Source organism: Grus americana, chromosome 5 (assembly GCF_028858705.1).
Source record: "Grus americana isolate bGruAme1 chromosome 5, bGruAme1.mat, whole genome shotgun sequence".
Classification (NCBI taxonomy): Eukaryota; Metazoa; Chordata; class Aves; order Gruiformes; family Gruidae; genus Grus; species Grus americana.
Window position 1 is genome coordinate 32,274,539 of NC_072856.1, and position 16,927 is coordinate 32,291,465.

Below are 16,927 nucleotides of genomic sequence, written 5' to 3' on the forward strand. Positions count from 1 at the left end.
GAAGGACCATAATTTTTCCTTTTAGTGCCCTCTAGGAGAGCGCCTGTATGCCTTTCATCCTCTTCCTACCACAGCTGGCCATTTGCCTGATGTTACTGGCCTGGGAAGACTCAGCAAGTCTGGGCTTAAAGTGTCCGTGGGGCAGGTAGTAGTCCTTCAGTGTACGACACTGGTACTTCTTACAGTAGCACGTTACACACCAGTGCTGATATCCTGGGGTCGATGCTCAGCACCTCTTCTGGAAAAGCAATCCTTTAGATAAATTAGGTGGAACTAATGAGATTGGATATACTGGTAGGTACGGAGCTATCTAGCTAGGCATCTCAAATGGCCATTGCAAATATAGGCTGGGAACATACTTTAATTAAGAGCATCTTCGTTCCTTGGGATTTCATGCAGCTATAATCAGACCTGCACAAAGGATAAAGTTGGGTGACACCAGCATTTGAGGGGACAGGAAAGGTATGCAGATATGAAATCTATGAGCTGCAGAAAAGGAAAGGAATCAATAACGAGGTTTAGTGAAACAAATAGAGTGTGATTGAATGTTTTCACTCCATACAGTATTTACTGCAGGCAGTAATTTGTCCCAGATACAGGCCGTGATCTGGAGTTTTTCCCAGGCATTTGAGGATGCAGTTTCTGTGAAAGATGCCATCCTAAATAAAGCTGTATTGATTCAAAGGAAAGGAATAAGCTTTACAGACATGAAAGGAGCAGGGAAATGCTGGCCGAGAAGCAGAACCTCAGAAAAGGATCTGAGGCTGGTAACAGAGTTGCCTGTGGATTAACAACGAATGGTAACATGAAAGTGGAAACGGCAAAATACCTTTTCATGGGGAAAGGGGGAGTGCTCTCCTTCATGACCTGGGGAAGAAAAGTCCTGCTCTGCTCTGTAGCTCGACACCGCACGGGGCCCACCACAGCACCTAAAGGAGGCGAACGATACAGGAGAGATTGGCTTACGTTGTGAGCCATCATTGTAAGTTCATGTGTCCTCCGCTGCTGGGCAAATGATTAAGGGCACAGGAACCCAGGGAACTAAAGGTGCTTTTGCCTTTATGCATAGCATATCTGGGAACTGCCCTTACCCTGGAAGCTGCTCTTTGATGCTCTTCTGCATGTTGGAGATGGGCTTTCCCTTGTGAAGTACCAGGTGTTCCTAACAGCTACTTGGTGCTGATTTCTAAGTCTTGATCCTGCTTAATGCCCCTCTGAATGGCATTAAAGGACGAATACATCCTTCTCATACCCGGTCCTCTTGCTGTTGTAGCTCTAACAGGGGACAAGGAGAGGAAAATAATTTCTGACCTCTCCTAACAGGTAGATGGTTGGCATGCTAGATAGCATCCTCTCTTCTAACTGCACCTGTAGATAGGAAAGAGAGCAGCAAGTCAAGACCTTGGCACAACTTTAAACTAAAGGAGAGGAGAGAAGCATCTTGCCTTGAATGGCAAGGGGAGGAAGAGATCTCCTATTTTCCTGGGCATGTCCTTCTCTCCCTATGCCCTCATCTTCTCTCACCTACGTGCCTTCAACTAAGACAGATGATATTCTGGGCATCACTCCAATAAACAGCCTCAGGCTCATACCAAAGAACAACAAAATGTAAAAGGTTTGGCACTCCAGTTGTGTTGCCTAGGGTTAGGACTGAGGGCAGAGTGGGAATAGCTGAGCTGGTGAGAAATGGCTGAGGAGAAACATGCATCTCCGAGATGGAGAGCAGGGGCCATGCAAGAGACCAGGGATCTGTCGGTGTCATTGCGTCCCCCAGGTCAAAAGGAAAATTGATGAACTTAATCTGTTCTGGAAAGTCTGATGTAGAACTAAAATCAGTTTAAGTGAGGGATCAAATAGCCAAGGAAAGTCTGGAATAGCTACGCACTCAGAGGCCAGGATTCAACAATCTCCTTTTGGCGATGGGACAAGGTGGAGGGAAGTACAAAATACCTCTAAAGCGTGTCCATGCCTGTGCATTCACCTCCTTTCCCACACGTGCACCCGAGCGTGTGTGCGTTGGGGAGGAATACACACCCAGCCCAGAACAGCACGTCCGACCTTTACAGTTTCCAAGAGGGAGTTATAGCTGGTGTCGCAGCAGCCACTAGAAAACAACACGGAACAACTGTGGTACGCTTCTCAGCACCACGAAGTCGTGAATTAAAACCAAAACAAAATTCTCTCCTCACTCCTAATGATATTAGCACTCCTTAGTAACATTTGCTTATTATAGAATACAGTTTTAAAAAAGACAGTTTACTTTTGCTGATTTTTCTACACTTCTAGGGCATATCTGATTTCAGGCTGTGAGCCTTCATTTAGATTAAATGTGATGACAAATGAAAAAATAGAAGTAAAGCATTTAGCTGCTTTCTGGAGCATGCTGCGGTAGTTTGCTTTCATAAAATGGCGGGTCCTCCTATAGCTAAAAAGGTGCAGTGCAGAGACGATACAAGCGAAGATGAATTCACCACATCTCCCCCACTCCTGCTAAGTCAGTAGGGTTCAGACTGAACTCTGGAAGTAAAAAAATGCCATCTCTTTACATAATCAATTGCGGATATAATACAGAGCACGAAATCTGGGGAGGAGGTTACAAACCTGATCGAAAGCCTAAGGTAGCCCTGTAAGAAATACCCCGGCAGTGGAAGCAGAGCTTGCAGACGTTTGCCTGAGGAAGGGAAGGGCTCTGGCACTGCAGGCAAAACCTGCAAGGGGACCCAAACATTTCTGTACGAACGAGGGGTGCTCTCAGAAGGAAATTGTGGGGCTTTCTGCCCTCGAGGCTGTGGGCTGCAGCACTGCAGTAAGCACAGCCAAGCGATGATCAAACATACCCTTTTTATTGCAACAGATGACAAGATGGTTTTTTTTCAGCAGACATTCAATTATTGAATGAATAATTCTGTTCTATATGAAATACATGGTTGAGCATAAGGCGAAAGTTCTGTTTTTAGATAAAGCTGCTCTTGGGACTCCTGTAATCAGAAAATGTATTTGTAGCTGCTGGATACTCCTGCCTCTGCGAGCTTTTTTGATCTACATCAGAATTTCAAAGGTACAGGCTTCTTAAAATATCTCTGAGATACTGGACTCTAATGTCAGACTAAAGTACGTAACATACTGCAGGGTAGGTAAATAATAAATAGCACCTTTCCAATGCTGTCACCTTCTTAATAGGAACAGTAAAAAAAAAATGGTGTTCCTTTTCTGCTAAATTTATCATCCGTCACTGACTGCCAGGTGAAATCCAATGGTTATAGAAGGAGTGAGAATTTACACTCCCACCGTCCGTTCCCTCCGCCTCCCCGGCAGTCACTGCCAGCGTGCCCGTTCGCCCTGGGAGCGGGACACCAGCCTGGGGGACGTGTCTCAAAAGCCAGCGCGGTACCCCCACTGCTGCTCTCCGCCACTTTGGCACAGGCTGCAGGCTTGACAGCCGCTTTCAGCCGCCTTTGAAAATTTGGCAGCGGCTCTTCCTGTCACGCTGCAGTTGTCTGATTCAGGGAGCGATGTTCCCGTGCTTGGAAGGCCAGGTTGGGATTGCCTGCCTGCACTCTTCCGAGCAGGTATCCTGCTCGACAGCTAACCCACCTCTGCCCTGGAAGAAGGTTTCTTACGGTTAGCAAATGAAAGGATTAACCCCTTCTTGGTCATTTGGTTTTGTGTACCTTCCTTTCCTCACATATGTGTTTGGGAGACAGGGAAATCCAAAACCTCCGGGTCCCAAGTAACGTTCCGTTATCTTCTCTGCAAACCTGCCAGGGCAATGGCAAACCCACGACTAAGTGCAAGCGTGGATCAGGATGAAGACGTATAACGGCAGCGCTGATCACGGTAGATCAATATTGATCCAAGAAAGCAGCAAGCCACCTGCAAGCTTCCTGTGTCAAATAGTGAGGTGTTGTAAGTAAAGGTCTCCAAAAAGAATTACATGAAAGAAAACTAAGGAGAAATCTTTCCAGTGATGGGAAATACAGAGGTTCTTAAATTCCCTCTATTGTTTCTGGGATTCAGTGGCAGACTCTGGTGTAGAGTTTGCATGGAATTGGATTAGCTGTTTAAGGTATCTCCTGCAAGCCAAATCAAACCAGATTACTCATTGTAGTTATCCTGCAAGTATGTGTGTGTGTGTGTGTGCGCGCGCCTATCCCAGAATATATTGAGAATTTCTGAGATGCTAACAAAAAAATTCTCACTGCAAAGTCACTGTTTATATTAAACCTGAAATATTTTGCTCACTGCTGGTAGAGCCAACTCATATTGAGTAGCCAGTTGTCCAGCCTCTACACCGTGTCAGCATGGCTTCAGTAGTGCCACGACACAGGTACAAAACCGTCCGTCTCATCTGCAGCCACCCTGAAAGACAGATTGGGGAGTTACAGCTTCAAGTGTCAAGGAAATGAAACTATCTCGGTGTTTCCTGAGGGGACATTACGGGCAACGGTGTGATAATTTTCTGTTGTCTCAAAGGTGACTAAAAATGACATCAGAGGGTTTCTGGTTTATTCTTTCCCACTGTCACTTCCCAGTCACAGGTGTTCAGCCTGCAAGTGAACATTGCTTTGTATCTCGCTAGCGTGAAGGCACCTCAGAAGGTGAAAAGTTGTTCAGTCTGTCTCTGAGCGTTACCAGCAATGCAATTTCTACCGTTAATGCTTAGGCGACCAGATTACGGAGCTAAATCAGGGTGTTGAAAAGCTAAGAGCAGGTTTGCTGCATTGCTGAGTTACCTCTGTTTATCGCTGCTGTATTAATTCCTCCAGGCAGAATCTCATGGAGAGTTGTTTGGATTCTTTCCCATTTAAATACTTATATGGGTAAGAGTAAATGGATGGATTTTCATCCTGCAGAGCAAACCCGTGCCTGCTGAAAGGCCTTTTCTTTCTCTGATATCTGATCCTTTCCTTTGGCCAAGTAAATAATGAGACACTTCTACAGATCTGATTAAGTTCCGAGTCCCTTTTTAAATGACAGAAGATCAATACTATTACTAAATCCATTAAACAGTACTTCACACTTCAGTTGTGCTCCCTCTAGGATATATGAGAAAGAACAGAAGGGTATTCTGGCTATTATAAAGAAAATGCATAAGAAAGCCTCTTCCCATGTACCACTTTCTCCCCCTGGCCCCAAGCCACCCATATCTTCCAGGCTCCCCATCCCCTGAACCTGGCTCGCAGGCCAGGATTAGCCCCAGACCTGGGATGCAGGAGGGACTTTTGTCTTTCAGTCTCTTAAGCCAGGCTTGAATCCGTCAGGAGTATCTGGAAGTTCTGGGTTTTGTTTTCTCTGACGACAAGTGAGCTGAAGCAGGTCTCCATTTCTGGTTTAGTTTTTGGTTTAGTGCCTGGTTTTTTGCCGGTGCACTTGTGGTGGGTTGACCCTGGCTGGAGGCCAGGTGCCCACCAGAGCCGCTCTATCACTCCCCCTCCTCTACCAGACAGGGGAGAAAAGGCATAACGAAAAGCTTGTAGGTCGAGATAAGGACAGGGAGAGATCACTCACTAATTATCGTCACGAGCAAAACAGACTGAACTTAGAGAGGGAATTCATCTGATTTATTACTAAGCAAAACAGAGTAGAGGAATAAGAAAATAAAATCAACTCTTAAAACACTTCCCCCCACCCCTCCCATCTTCCCGGGCTCAACTTCACTCCCGGCTTCAACCTTCCCCCCCTCAGCGGCACAGGGGGACAGGGAGTGGGGGTTACGGTCAGTTCATCACATGGTGTTTCTGCCACTTCTTCATCCTCAGGGGGAGGACTCCTCTCATCGTTCCCCTGCTCCAGCATGGAGTCCCTCTCACGGGGTGCAGACCTTCAGGAGCAAACTGCTCCAGCGTGGGGTCCCCCACGGGGTCACAAGTCCTGCCAGCAAACCTGCCCTGGCAGGGGCTCCTCTCTCCACGGGTCCACCGGTCCGGCCTGGAACTTGCTCCAGCGTGGGCTTCCCACGGGCCGCAGCCTCCTTCAGGTGCCTCCACCTGCTCCGGCGTGGGGTCCTCCACGGGCTGCAGGTGGAATCTCTGCACCCCCTCATCCTTCCTCCATGGGCTGCAGGGGGACAGCCTGCTTCACCATGGTCTTCACCACGGGCTGCAGGGGGATCTCTGCTCCGGCGCCTGGAGCTCCTCCTCCCCCTCCATCTGCACTGACCTTGGTGTCTGCAGAGTTTCTTACATCTTCTCACTCCTCTCTCCGGCTGCAAAAGCTCTCTCTCTCTAAGTGTTTTTCTTCTTCTTAAATATGTTATCACAGAGGCGCTGATTGGCTTGGCCTTGGCCAGTGGCGGGCCCGTCTTGGAGCCGGCTGGCATTGGCTCTGTCAGACACAGGGGGAGCTTCTAGCAGCTTCTCACAGAAGCCACCCCTGTAGCCCCCCCGCTACCAAAACCCTGCCACGCAAACCCAACACAGCACTGAAAACTTTCACAGTCCCTGGACGAGAATCAGGGCACCGCAGCTCTGTGCACATCAATAACAATACAGTTTTGCAGCAATTTTTGAGGTCTCATATCCATTTTCAAGCCAATGATTGACCTCGTGTGAGGAAAGGATATAACCTCAGGGACAGCAATGGGTTTTCTTCCCGAGCCAGAGCAGAGGGATGTTTTCTGTGTGATTTAATGAAGAAAGCTCTAGAGCTCCCACACTGCAGGCTGGGCTCTGCACAAGCTGGTATCTTTTTTCCAAAGAGCTCTCTGAGGTAGGGAATCTCCTTGGCATTCTAAGAAACTGCCACAGAAAGCTTTGGCATCTGCAACATGGCAGGTTGTTGGGAATGAGCAGCTCTCCCCGTTCCTCCTGTCAAGAAAAACAGTACTGCGGTGAGAGGTCGGTACCTCCCGGTCAGCACTAGTTACTGCTTCTGCACTCTTACCAGAAAGGTCAAGTACCAAAAAATCTGAGGACGTTGAATCTCCTTTCTCCACCAGAGGCGGTCCCTCCAAATCAGATAGTCCTTCCATATCTCAAAGGTTAAAGGCAAAGTCTTACAATAATTCAGAAAATGAAGTATGCAACTCGGCACACGTCCTTGCTTGTCTGCGGCCTGACGTCACCGCCAGCCAACCTGAGAGCTCCATCTGCATCGTGGTCCCTGTAACCACTCTGTAATTATGTCTCATTGTACACCATTTTTGTTCAACAACTCGCTGGCTGTTTTTCACATCAAATGAATTATTCAGCAGCAGACTGTGTTCTTTTTTCTAGCAGCAGCAGCAACAATACTTCATGCTCATAGAGTCCCTTCGAAAGCGTGCTGGAAACATCATTTGCTGAATTCCTCCCTACCCAGCAATAGAAGATGGGGCTAGTTCAATGCAGTGAGGCAGGAGGCTCGGCACAGCTCTCTGACATGGGCCAAGTAAAACAGAGAGCTGAAGAACTAGGAGAGAAGTCCAGCTTCTACTGCTTGACACAACTTTTCTTCCCCTCTGAGCTACTTTTCAGCAATGTAGCCATGTGCCAGGTCCTCAGCTACTTTAATCAGCATTATTTCCTTCAATGCCTTGGGGAGACGCCAACGTTTGTCTGGATCCAGCCCACATTTTCAGGCTAAATTCCCATGGATTTCCCATGGATACTTAACAATTTTTTTAGATGTCTTTAGCTCACTGCTGCCATCAAGAGTGGTGAGTGTTTGGATTATTTCCTCTCTGGGCAGAAGCTGAACCCCGCCAAGATGGGTTTATGAGGACAGGCTGAGTTTGTACGTGCAGCACACTGTTCAATGAAGGTGGATGCTGCATGTTTGTGCCTGGCCACTTCACCTGCACTTCAAAGGTACACTTGGAACCAATGCTTGCCTGAAGATCTCACGTAGCAGCATACACAGCAAGCTTTATGCCACCACCAATAGTCTTGGAGAGTGAGGGACCTACCAACTCTGCAAGCAATGATCTGGTCTCAGCAGTTAACACCTTTTAACATCAGCCCGGGCATGGAGCCTGCAATGGGTTGGGAGTTCTAGCAGCATCCTGCAGCCTGGTTCGATGTAACCAAGCAGCTGCTCTTGTCACAGATCTCCCATAGAGTATCAGATCCAATTCAAAGCTGGCTTTGTCCCGGAATTAGGTGTTTAGTGATGTTAGGAGACCACTAACATCACTTCAATGCCTTCAGAAACTTCATGCTACCTGTGACTTGTGTGGGACACATCTCTTCAGTGTTCATTAAAGAAGGAAACTCTGGAATGTGTGCGTTCAAATCCCATGACCTACCAAACCAAGTCCTCTGTTGCACATGGCTTCTACTGTTGAGAAAGAGCAAACAGCAAGAAAATGTCTTTCTGGATGACACTGAGCTACTTACTACCTGAGACTACAGGATAAAAATCTACGAAGAAAAGAAGAGTATCGAAAGCATAATCTTCACTGGAATCCAGACACAGATTAACAATTTCAGGATTTTTTTTTTTTTTTTTTTTTCATTTCTGTTGAGCATCTTCTGGTTTTCTGTTCATGGTCAGGTGCATGAGCAGAAGGAGTTGCTTTGCTTGGTGAAAGAAAAGTGTGAGTGATGCTCCCAACAGACTGTGACTCTCAACTGTCAAGTAGTGTTTTTCTTAGCTGCTAAAGCACTGCAGACCTTGTGCAGCTGTAGAACTTGCTAGCAATACTACAGAAGCAGAACAGATATATTGATTTCCCCCCACCTAAAAACTGGTACTTGTCCTGGTTTCGACAGGGATAAAGATAATTTTCACCCGAAGCTGGGAGGGGACACAGCCAGGACAGCTGACCTAAACTAACCAAAGGGATATTCCACACCATGTGATGTCATGCTCAGTATATAAGGGCAGAGCTGGCTGGGGAGGAAGGATTGCTGCTCGGGGATGGGATGGGCATTGGGCTCTGGGCAGTGAGCAAATTGCGCTGTGTATCACTTGCTCTGTATATTCTATTAGTATTGTTATTTTCCTCTACCTTTGCTGTCCCAGTAAACTGTCCTTATCATAACCCATGAATTTTGCCTTTTTCTTCTGATTCTCCTCCCCATCCTGCCGGGTGTATGGTGAGCAAGTGGCTGCGTGGTGCTCAGCAGCCAGCTGGGGCTAAACCACGACAGTCCTTTTTGGCGCCCAATGTGGGGCCCAAAGGGCTGAGATAATGACAGCTCTGACCAGAGCATGTTAAAACAAATTTGTCATACGCATTTATTATATTAGTTAAATAGTCACTGGTCATAATGGTGTTTTGTTTGTTCACATGGCTGTGGTATGTAAACCCTTACTTGCTGTACGTGTTCCCTGCAGCGCTGTTTATCACCTCTGGGAGAGGGATCAGGATTCTCATTTTGCTGTACAATGTAATACCGACTTATGATAACGTCACTGGTCATGAAGTTAAGCTAGTATTTGTATGTGGCATTACTGTCATGTCCATACCTCGGATGACATCGCTTGGAATTGATTAATAATCGCACCCAATCTATGGGGAAGAGCGGGGGGATACTTTCTCCTGCTCTTTCACCTCCTCTTTTTCCTTCAGGCTGGTTACAGCAGCTTTTGAGAATTTTGAATATTCTTGGGATGTTCAAGCCAGCGTGTTCTTATTGCTATGTCTCTTGAATGTGTTTCAGGTCTTGTTTAGTGTTACAAAAAATTGTTTTAAGAATACCACCCAGAGGTCTGCCCCAAGGCTGGATAGTCATGGGTGGCATGGCATGTGGGAGAATATGGGCAGGTATCTAGAGAACTTCTCACCTCTGATGGTTTGGAACTTCACCCCTGAACAACTACAGGACCCTGATAAAGTGATAGAATATTTGAAAGGAAAATGCTGTGGCTATTCCCAAGAGGGACAACTTACCACGCTGTGCTGGGCCCTGGCCAGTATCTACCAAACACTGCTTGATATTAAGCAGCACCCTCGGGGGGGAAACGAGGGAAAACAGACCAAGAGGCTCTGTGGCTACTCCAACACTGGGACAGGCACTGTGGCTACTCAAACCCTGGTGACAGGCAGAGCAGCTGAACCAAAAAAAAACCCAACTCGTGCTGGTATCAGTCACCCCTCTACAGAAGAAGAAATACAAAAAAAATCAGTTCACTTAGTAAGGAATGCCAATGAACCAGGACCATCACAAGAAGAGGAGGAAGAGGTGGAACCAGAGGTAATCACCTGATCCCGGTCCCTGAGTGAGCTGCAAGATATGCAAAAGGATTTCAGCTGCCATGCAGGCGAGCACATCATTACCTGGCTGCTCCGATGCTGAGATAACGGGGCCACTAGCCTGGGATTAAAGGGTAAGGAGGCCAAGCAGCCGGGATCCCTGTCCAGGGAAGGGGGCATTGGCAAAGCAATTAGGAAAAAGACACAAGCACTCAGCCTCTGGAGGCCACTTCTGTCAGGCGTGAGAGGAAGGTATCCCTTCAGTGAAGATGCAGTATGTCACCCAGGCAGGTGGACCACCATGGAGAGACGTATCCAGTACCTGAGGGAGTTAGCTGTGCGGGAGATAGTCTATTATGACCTGGACAACGTGCAGTTACCCACAGATCCTGATGAAGTCCCAACCCATGTGGCAGAAGTTTGTACGGAGTGCACCAATGTCGTGCACCAATATCATACACCAACTCACTGGCAGTAATGGACTGGAAAGGGGAAGAGGCACCAACAGTGGATGAAGTGGCTGGCCGGCTCCGGCAATATGAAGAAAGTCTCTCTTCCTCCATCATCTCAGCTGTGGAGAAACTGTCCCGGGAGGTCTAGCAACTCAGAGAGGATAGGTCCTACTCTCCACCTGTATGGACCAGTATCTCAGCTATTAGGAGTAAGCATCCCTCTGCTCAAGAGAGAGGATATAGAGGGTACACAGCACAAGGCACTCTGTGGTTTTACCTGCATGACTATGGAGAGGACATGAGGAAATGGGATGGAAAACCTACCTCAACCCTAGAGACATGAGTACATGAGTACATGAGTTGCAAGGAAAAACAATTACAAAAGGGGATTCTTCCAGGAAAAATGCCGCTTCAGTTTCCAGCAGGCAGTTTCCCAGAGTGAGTGGAAGGCCTGATCGTACTTATGATCCTCTTGAAGGGACTTCTAAGTCATTTTTACAAGAAGTGAGTAACAAATACGATGAGCAGGATTAGAGGCACCCTGCCTCCAGCCAGGTGGAGGAGAGGGGCAGCCGGGTTTATTGGACTGTGTGGATCCAATGGCCTGGCACGTCAGACCCACAAGAGTATAAGGCTGTCATGGACACCGATGCACAGGGTACCCTAATGCCATCCAGATATGACGGGGCAGAACCCACCCGTATTTCTGGAGTGACAGGGGGATCCCAGAGCAAGAGGAAGTGAGTCTAACTGGGAATGACTGGGAAAAGCACCCCATTGTGACTGGCCCAGAGGCTCCATGCATCCTTGGCATAGACTGCCTCAGGAGAGGGTATTTCAAGGACCCAAAAGGGTACCGATGGGCTTTTGGCATAGCTGCCCTGGAGAGGAGGAAATTAATCAGCTGTCTACTTTGCCCGGTCTCTCGGAGGACCCTTCAGTTGCTGAGGGTCAAAGAACAACAGCTGTCAATTGCTACCACAACAGCGCACCGGCAGCAATACCGCACCGAGACTCCTTGATTCCTGTCCACAAGCTAATTCGTCAGCTGGAGAGCCAGGGAGTGATCAGCAGAACCTGCTCACCCTTTAACAGTCCCATATGGCCAGTGAGAAAGTCCAGTGGAGAGTGGAGACTGACAGTAGACTATCGTGGCCTGAATGAAGCCACGCCACTGCTGAGTGCTGCTGTACCAGACATGCTGGAACTTCAGTATGAACTGGAGTCAAAGGCAGCCAAGTGGTACACCACAAGTGACATCACGAATGCATTCTTCTCGATCCCTTTGGCAGCAGAATGCAGGCCACAGTTTGCCTTCACTTGGAGGGGCATCCAGTACACCTGGAACCAACTGCCCCAGGGGTGGAAACACAGCCCCACCATTTGCCCTGGGCTGATCCAGACTGCACTGGAACAGGATGAAGGTCCGGGTGCAGCAATCCCACACCACGCACCATCTCTCCTGCCCTGAAAGACTGTTATGACAGGTGGAGCCCAAAGTCATGGATTAAATGAGCTCAACGGACATTTTAGAGGCATGGCCATAGACAAGGGGAATGATATTTGCATGTGTGTGTGTATACATATATATATATCTCTCAAAGGCAGGAAGAGTGGTGGTGTTTAATTGGAAAGTGTAGGATTTGGACATGATGTAGATGATATAGAATAAGGGGTGGATAACGTCCTGGTGTTTGGCTGGGACAGAGATAATTTTCACCAGAAGATGGGAGGGGACACAGCCAGGACAGCTGACCCAAACTAGCGAAAGGGATATTCCGTACCATGACATCATGCTCAGTAGATAAGGGGAGGAGCTGGCTGGGGAGGAGGCGTCGCTGCTTGGGGCTCCGGGTGGTGAGCAAATTGCATTGTGTATCACCTGCTTTGTATATTCTTTTATAAGTATTGTTATTTTCCTATTCCTTTGCTGTCCCAGTAAACTGTCCTTATCCCAACCCACTGGTTTTACCTTTTTCTTCTGATTCTCCTCCCCATCCCACCAGTGGGGAGGGGTGAGCAAGCAGCAGTGTGGTACTTAGCTGCTGGCTGGGGCTAAACCACGACATACTTTATGCCAAGTCTTACTTTTGCTTTGTCTTAAAATTTGACCACGTGTGTCCTTTAAAAAGCAGAGAGATGGAGATCCGTTCTTTCTGTGGAAAAAGAATTGTGATTTCTGATTTCCTGGAATCTAATTGTTTCTCAATCAAGTATGATGCAACTCAGTAAGGAGTGTTGGCTGCACAGATACAAAAGGATCTGATGGCGACACAGCAGAAGAAAAACTGGGATGAGTCAAAGCAGCGTGCGGTGAGACTTGAACATGAGTCAACGATGTCTTGCTAGTGTAAAGAATATTTAAGTAGGCCTATCGTATATAGGACTGCTGAAATAATGCTTCTGCTCTATCTTGCGCTGGAAGGCCACACCTGGAGAACTGTCCTACTTTCAGCACTGCACTCCAATAAAGATGTAAACCACCTGGAAGCAATCCAGAGGAGAGCGAGGAGAACAAGCAAGGAGCCAGAAAACTTGCTGAGTTGCAGAAATGTTGATGGAAGCTGAAAGAGCGTAGTCCTAGAAAAGAGCATTTCACAAAGATCTGGAATTGCTGCAAAGCGAGAGGATAATTTTTTGGTCATATCTACTGTAGCTGAAACAAGAAGAAATTGGTTTAAATCACTGCAAAGGAGACTTGGTTTAAGCTTTAGTAAAAAGTCTCTTAACTTTCTATCTATGAAGGCAGTGGTATTCTGTCATTGGAGGCTTTTAAGAACAGGTTAGATAAACATTTCTCAGGAGCAATTTAACTTTATCTGACCTAATTGCCTTAAGGCAATGGGGTGATGTAGATGCTCTCTTGAGGATCTTTTCCAGTCCTATTTTCAGAGTTGGTACTCCCTCAGATTTATGGTGTGAGATGACATGGCTTGGCTTGCTCATCATGAACAGAGCTGTGAAGTTCCTGCAGGGAATCTGTCTTTGTACCGGTGATGAGTGAAAAGGAGAGATCACATCTTTTATTAGACAGTCATCTTTCATTGGTTAACCGAGTCCATCTGACATTGAATCACAGAGATGTAAACCTTTGGGATCCCTAGAGCTCCACATCAGTCTCTAGGCTAATAAGAGGTGGAGTGGGAAATGGCTGTCCCATTTGATGTCTCTCAACAACAGCATGTATCTTAGAAGAAGATGCATTACTTGAGAAGAAAAATGGAGCTCATTCTATAATGGGAACCCGCTCTAATGACACTGTGGGGTTCCTCCTTTTTCTGTTGATTTGAATTCTGACTGTGTATGCTATAAATGATAGGATTTTCCTAACTGACATTTTTGTATTCCCAGCCACTGATCTGAGGGTCAAGCTGTGCAGTTACCTGTAACCTGTAGATTCAGACCCTGTTCCTGTGTACAGCTTTTCATCTTCTTCTCTCATACGGAAATGATTTTCCAGAAGTCAATCAAATGTCCCAGACTGACAGCCTTAAGACTGCTGCCAGGTTGCCAGGTTGAGGTGAAAACTTAAGTTTGTCGTGCTGCTGTGACATGTTGGTTTGGTGATGTTCAAGGCAGGCTTTTCTCTTGCTCAGCCCTTCCATTTTGCTGGGCCACGGACTAGATAACTAATTTTCTGTGCTTACATGAAAGCCCAGGCCTGTGTGACACATCAGCAGGCAGCATTGCCTGCCACAAACACTAAGAAGTGATGAGCTGAGCCCCTCTGAATCACGAGAGCTTAAAAAAAACTCATGGATTTTTAGTTTGCCTGTTGATGTTCGGAGTCCTTACTACTCAGGTTATAAAGGGCTTTTAGAAACAGGGACTTACCTCTACCTCAGGATGACAGTGCAGTCCCAGCACCAAAGACTGAGAGAGTCAAAAACCGTGAGAGTTGTTAGCAGTTGGGGATATGCCAGCTGGAGGTCAGCCCTGGCTTCATGAGCCACCCCTGCAGCTCGCGGAGCTGATGTCAGAGATTGGCCTCTGGACCACAAACGGGTCACACGTTTGTTCTGCCCAGCTGATGCCGAGACCTGACTTTTTGTGAGCGTCCTGGCTCAGCCCCCATACCTCGCTCAGCCAGAGACCACCTAAAGGACCCCATGAAAGGGCTTACCTCTTGGCCTTGCTAACCTTATTTCAGGGAACGGGCTTATGTGCTCTCCCTAAGTCAACGCTCGGAGCTTGCCAACAGGCAGCCGAGCCTCAGAGATAACCTACTGAATTCAGCAAGCTGTTGGTTGGATCGAACTCAGCCCCGGCAAGATGCAGGAAACCAGCTCTGAGTGAAGGAATATGCCATTTGCATGTGGCCATTTTTCTAACCAGAAGTTTGTAGGAGGTAATATGAAACAGATGGGTTTTATCTGATGCCAGAAGATTTGCAGTAACCTGGTATTGCTCCTGTGCAAAGTCTGCAGAGTCTGTAGCTCTATCACCAGCTCTTTTCAGGGAGCTGATACCACAGTCCATCCAGACTGTGACTTTCCCCTGAGGCTGTTCCAGGCCATACTAAGCTGCTTTCTTTGGGCTGCCATCACAAAATGAGAATAACACTGGCAGCCAGATTGGCTGCAAACCATCCATTGTTGGTTAAGAAAGTGAAAATCCTTGTGTTCCCAACTGTAAATCCCCCAGCTGTCTTTGCTAAGCAAAATCAGAGAAACGCTTAGTCCATCTGTTTCATTCTGGGTAATCTGAATATGTACTTTTTTTTCCTAGCGGCCATTAAAATACATTTTAATTGCAGTATCACATGCTCAGTGACAGTTTCTGTCTAGAACAAGAGTTAAAGATGCTGCTGCAGGAGAGGAAGAAGGTGGGACTGCATCTGAGTTTGAATCACTGCTGAAGCAGAGACATTGAGAACAAAAATCTCCCCACACCAAACTGTAACAGCAGCCTGCTTTATGGACAGCTTTGGCAGACAGGCTGGAATCTGAAGTGATCAAGAAAATCAAACCCCTTTATCAACCTTGGGAAAAAGCTCTCATTTGCTTTGTTTCAGGTCTCAAAATAATCCTGTCCCCAAAACACATAATGAAGGTGGGTTACCACTTCCAGCTAATACAGGTCTTAAAATGATGACCCTGTGTATGTTGTCCCTGTCTCCCTCTGCCCTGATGTTGCTGTCGTGTTGAAAAATACATTAAGGCAAGGCAGTTGGTCTGTCTCTTGGTTGACCATATGGAAAGCAATACAAAGGCAAAAGAAAGGGATCGGCATCTAAAGGTCCAGCAGACAGCCACTGCCTGAGGTCTCCTTCTTGTGACCTCAGGAAGATATCAGTGTTACTCTTCCTCCCTCCATCTCTAGGGTCAGAGCTATGGTAGGGTCTGGTCACCTAGATGCCCAGGTCCTACTTGGCACGGTCCTACTTGTATCACAGATGGGAATACTTGCTACCAGCTCCATCTTTTCCATATCCCATTTCTCCATTTCCTCTTTCTCTTGTGTTTTACTCCTTGTTGCGTGTCCCATTCCAAAAACCCCTCCTCTGCCCTGGAGTCAGATCTCCTGCTGGGCCCTTCAGACTTTCAGCTGTGGATTACCGTGTCTCATCTCTCATCCTTTTCCCACCTAAACTCTCCTTTGAGATCCTGTCATTCTCCTTTCTCACCCGAGCAAGATCCCAGGCTGTGTATTGGATCTGCTTTGATTGATTTGTCATGAGACTTTTCACTCAAGCTGGTTTTCACATTCAGCAAAGATCTCCCTTCCCTTTGGATATCTTCTCCCTGCCCTCCCTCCGCAGGGAGCGTGTGTAAGCAGTTACGTTCACTGCAGATTCACGGCCAGATGAAAGCCTGTGCAACTGGGAACTCATAAAAGCAGTAATCGGTAACCAAACATTTGCCGTGCTCTCAGTTCCAGTGAGTCGAGGTGTCAGGACTGGCTGAGTCAGAGCAGGTCCTGCCACGGGAAGGACTGGAGAGCAGGACAAGGTCTGGTCCAGCTCTGCCTTGTACATTGCTGCCCTCAGGGCTGCACCCCACATACGCCTGCACGCACACACACACCCACACATGCTGAAGAATGCCTCTGTAAATGCTGCAAACAAAGACTCTGGCTGACGTGATTTAATATTAAATCTAGCTCCTGTTACTAGTAACCGGGTCTTTTTCCTTTCCTTCCAAAGTGATCTTTTTTTTCTTGGCAGAGTTCTTTTATATAAAGCTTTTCCGTCATCTTCAGTGCTCATATTTTGCATTTTGGATGTCAGTATTTCACAGTAGTTAATGCCAAACTTTTACAGTACTGAGGTAAGCTGGGGTCTAATACGGAAAATGTACAGTTTCATATGAATCACAGTTTTGATTTGTAGCTCTGACAATAGACAAGAGAACATATG